Consider the following 4,818-nt stretch of genomic DNA (forward strand, 5'->3'; position numbering starts at 1 on the left):
TGATGTGTACAAGTCACACCTGCAAGTGACCTGACTACCTTGAGGACTCATGACCAGACGCCAAGGAAAAAGCCTCGATGTGACGGGACTGTGTGACGCCAAGTGGGAACTTGTGACGCTCCTGGCTGTGAAAGAAGGGAACTGGCCAAGACATTTACAGAGATATCCGTCTGCCGTCGATTTCTATGCTGCTCTTTCGCTTCTTCCTGTGAAGTCGACATTTGAGGTCTAAGATGTGTCTTGTCTGAGACAAGCAGGAATTTTAGTCCTCGTCTCTCTCTCTCTCTCTCTCTCTCTCTTTCTCTCGGTTCAAGAGATGATTTCATGAGGCTGACTCTCATGGAAAGACAGGAGGAACAAGGCAAAGTCATGGGGAACACCTTGACGATCAACAAATCAATTTCTACAGAGACAGTCGACGTGATGATGAGCCACTCACATATCGAAAGATATCGTACCCGAGTGAGAAAAAAAATGGTCATGTACTCAAGACGTACAGACAGCCAGACATCTACAGCCTGGCGAGGCCAACAGCCACGGTCATCATGAACTACTGCTGGGACACACACACACACGACACCTCACTCAGACCGTCGCAGACTCAAAGAAAAAAAAAAGATTCCACGTCCCGTAAGTCATGGTTCACTCAAGTCACACAGTCAGCATGGAGGAGTCACTCACGGCTTCATAGTCAGGGCTTCGGTCAGCCTCAAGGTGCACACTTATACAGTATTAATCCGGAAGCTCAGAGGGCAGAAACTGGCCCCTCAGTGAGGAATTCACCAAGTGATCTGTGGAAAAGTTCGACGTGAGATGCTGCTCCTCCCTCCCCTGTGTATGTCTCTCGCTACGTTGAGAGGGCCAGCGGTTCGTGGTCTCCGCTGTTTACACACAGTTCCAGACCCCGCGTTGGCCCGTGGCACATCCCCACGCAACACATGGCCCAGGACGTGGCCCACAGGACGCCCTACAACACCTGGCCCAGGACGTGGTCCACTGGACGCCCTACAACACCTGGCTCAGGACGCGGCCCACAGGACGCCCTACATCACCTGGCCCAGGACGTGGCCCACTGGACGCCCTACATCAACTGGCCCAGGAGGTGGCCCATAGGACGCCCTACATCACCTGGCCCAGGACGTGGCCCACTGGACGCCCTACATCAACTGGCCCAGGAGGTGGCCCACGGGACGCCCTACAACACCTGGCCCAGGAGGTAGCCCACGGGACGCCCTACAACACCTGGCCCAGGACGTGGCCCACAGGACAGCCTACAACACGGGGTGAATGTGGCTCACTTCTCAGATCGTCGCCATGCATTTAGGGACTAGTCACTTAGCATCATACCAAAGTAAATTTAAGTCAGTCTTATTTATCAGTGTAAACTTAATATTGTGGCAGTCAGGCGTTATGAATTAGCTTAATGTTCTTCCTTAAGTAAAAAAAAAAAAACGATTTCTAAGTGTCGAAAAATATTTTGTGTTTTGTGGCACTGTGCCGTCCAGATGATGACAAAATAACTAAAAATACAATAAAAAAAGACAAAAAAAAACAAAACATTAGCACTCAGTGAAGGGAGGTAATAGGCTTCATACAACTTTAAAGAAAAAAAAAAGGAATTGAATATATCTCTGCACTTACACAATCCGTCCTCTGAGATTCACCAAGTGTTTCAACCTCGTACTGTTGTATTCGGCCATAGGAATTAGAGTCTCGTCTCTCAACATGGCTTATCAGAGAGTTTCTTCTTTTATATATTTGTGATGAATATATATCCTTGTACATATTACGTCATACACGGAGATGATAGTGATGATGTTGTTGATGATGATGGTGTGGTCAGGCGTTCACACTGTGCCTTTATGATGATGATGATAATGATGATGATGATGAGGTGAAGGAGGAGGAGGGGAAGCGTCTGTAGCTATGTACACCCGCGCAGACAAACTCCTCCTCCTCCTCCTTCCTTCTCCTCACTTTCGGCTCTTGGTTCCTCCTCGAGTGGGACGGTGGTGGGACGCTAGCCAGGGATGACGTCCCTGGCAGAGCTGGGAGCCTGTAGCACTACATGTAAACACCAGGTCTCCCACCTGGCCTACCGAAGCAGAGCCACCTCCTGTGCTGGACCTTCCGAAGACCAGCTTTCTTTCAAGTGTTTTGAGTTGGTCTGTCTCGACGGATCATTTGGGAAGAGGATTTTACGTCTCATTACTGCCAATGTATCACCGTGTGTTAATCCTTATCAGGACTCTGTTGTCCTGCAATAACATGGAAAGATTGCAAGTCTGGAGAGCAAGATCTGTCAATGGCCAAAGCATTTCTCCAGTCGGGACCAATGGCTACGAATGAATATTGTGTTGCTCCTGGCGACTCTGCTCCCTCCCAGTATTGTGGCCATCAACAGTTTACTGAAGCTTCAGGAAAGCCCACACAAATCTCCATGTTATCTAAGACTCTGTCAGTTTGTGTAGAAAATGTAAACTCTTGATCTTGGCAGTTGAGATGGAGTGTGTTAACTCTTAAAATAAAGGCTGAGACTTGCTGGTCCCTACGTTCAGCATCTTTGTGAAAGAAAAGGTTTCAAATATATATATTTTTTTTCTCTTCTTTCGGCTCAAGTTTTGTAAATACTTTTTATTCTCTTTTTTTTTGTTGTCCAATGCCAAAGAGTTATTATTGACTGTGGACCTGCATCACGCATGAGTCAATAATCACTTCTGGAATTTAAGGATTGTGTGTACCTTCGACAGAAAAATATTGTGATAAAGTCATCTTTTTTTTTTTTCTAAAGAAGGAGACGGGAATGTCTTTTAAACAAGAGCGAAGTCCTCTCTCTCTCTCTCTCTCTCTCTCTCTCTCTCTCTCTCTCTCTCTCTCTCTCTCTCTCTCTCTCTCTCTCTCTCTCTGTATCTATCTATCCATCTATCTATCTTCGACGCTCGTGTTGAATTTCCTGACTGTGATGAGTTTTCTTCAAGTGGCCCCCAGTGTCCCACTCCTTCACCGAGTCATGATGTTTAATGATGTAGGGAGGAGCCTCATCTTGTAGTTCCTTATGCTTTAGTGATGTAGTGACGATGTATTTTTGTTGTATTATCTTCCTCCTCCCCCATAACCCCACAATCAACAACGCCCCTCCTTACACTCCCCTCCCCTCCAATTGTTTCACACAGTCAGTAGTACTAAACTACCGAAGGCAAGAAAATGGTTATGTGGAAAACATGCTATTGTAAATAAGACGTTGAGAAAATATGTAAAAAAAAAAAACTCAAAAAATAAGAAAAAAAAAAAACCCTTGGAACAGCTAGAACTACCAAAGATGATGTATGTCCTGTGTCCAGGCTGGGGAGAGAGAGACACACTTAATGATATAAGGTCGTTTAGGAGGTTCAATCCAATGAGACAGTACACATTACTGAGAGACAGAATGAAGGGAAGGTTAGACTTGAGCAGTCACCCCTTAGAAGGAATACCAACCTATGTTGATATGATGTTCTGTATTGCTTTTTTTTTAGGTCCAGGTTATCCCTTATACTGACGTCAACGTAATGGATGAGGTTACTGTTAGTTCTTTAGGTTGCATCACCTCCAACACCACCACGAGCCAAAGGGGTTCATATGTAGGAAGTCTCAGACATTCCCTTAAAGCCATTCCAAAAAGTTCCTGTGTGGGACAGGGAAGACGCCGCCCCCCTGTGGTATAAGGCAATGGAGAAAATAGGTCCTCAGTGTCATGCCTGAGTAAATGGCACGACCAGAACATCCTATGGTGCACAGACGAACCATGCAGAGGTGTCATGGTGTCATGCAGAAGACCCAGGGTGACCTCCTGGTCTTTCAGTCCACCCCACCAAGGGGCCTCACCCACCCTCGCCTGAGAGAACCACGAACCCGCAAAGACCAACCCTTCCCCATTGTTCTATTCCCCTACCTGGGACGACCATTCCTCCCCATCCCCAACCATGCACGACCATCCCCATCCTCAATCTGGCACAACCCAATTCCCCTTCAGCACGCTCCCCACGTCTGGCACAACCACCACTACCCTCCCCATCTCCCCAGCAGATCACGTCCCCGTAATCTCCCACACTTCTCAGCCTGGCACATGCCTGCCCTAGCCTCCTATCCCCCCCTGGCTAGGCTGCCTGCTCGCCCAATGACAAGAAAGACAGAATATGTACTTACTGTTGGCATTTAGTCATTTACAAAGAAGTAATCTAACGTCTGTATAATTGTAAGTAAATAAAATATCTTCTCATGTTTTTAGAAAATGGTGTATCATTAGCCTTCTTTTGGTCTGTGTGAGTAAAAAAAACTCGGAGTTCACACTTAAAAATACCGGACCCTTTTTTCCGCACACACAAACAAACACGTACAAATAAACTCCCCTTTTTTGTTCTTTGTCTTTGCTTCATTCAGTTCACTCACAAATGCGAACCTCACGTTTCATGAGTTTCGAAGCCTGAAGCAAATGATTCATTCTGAGATTTTTTTTGCTTTCAAACAACGAAAAGAAAAAGATAAATCTCCTTTCCTGAAGAAATTTAATGTCAAACAAAAACAGATTATAAGTAGCAGGTGCAAAGGAAATCATAATACCCTTTTTTTTTTTTAACCTACTTTATGAAAATGGTTCAGTGGTTCTGAAGTGGTTTGGGTACAGAGAAATTCCCGAAAGTATCTACATGAAGCTTAAATCTGATGACGTAGAATTAATTCTCAGTGACCCTTTTATTGATACGTGATATCAAACACCACCAGTTAGAGAACGATGAATAATGATATCTAATTAAAAGTTTTTTTTTTTTTTTGAAAGAT

The 4,818-nt window shown here is 45.3% G+C and overlaps 1 protein-coding gene across 2 annotated transcripts in view; it reads left to right on the forward strand.

Moving 5' to 3' along the window:
• The window catches only part of LOC139763720 (uncharacterized), a 71,211-nt gene extending 66,940 nt beyond the window's left edge, over nucleotides 1–4,271 (forward strand). For both annotated transcript variants that reach the window (XM_071690050.1, XM_071690045.1), the window contains one exon: nucleotides 1–4,271. This exon is cut by the window's left edge and continues 960 nt beyond it. The gene's annotated coding sequence lies outside the window, so the exon portion shown is untranslated.
• The last annotated feature ends 547 nt before the right edge of the window (nucleotides 4,272–4,818 follow it).

The sequence above is a fragment of the Panulirus ornatus genome, chromosome 3 (assembly GCF_036320965.1).
Source record: "Panulirus ornatus isolate Po-2019 chromosome 3, ASM3632096v1, whole genome shotgun sequence".
Taxonomy (NCBI): domain Eukaryota; kingdom Metazoa; phylum Arthropoda; class Malacostraca; order Decapoda; family Palinuridae; genus Panulirus; species Panulirus ornatus.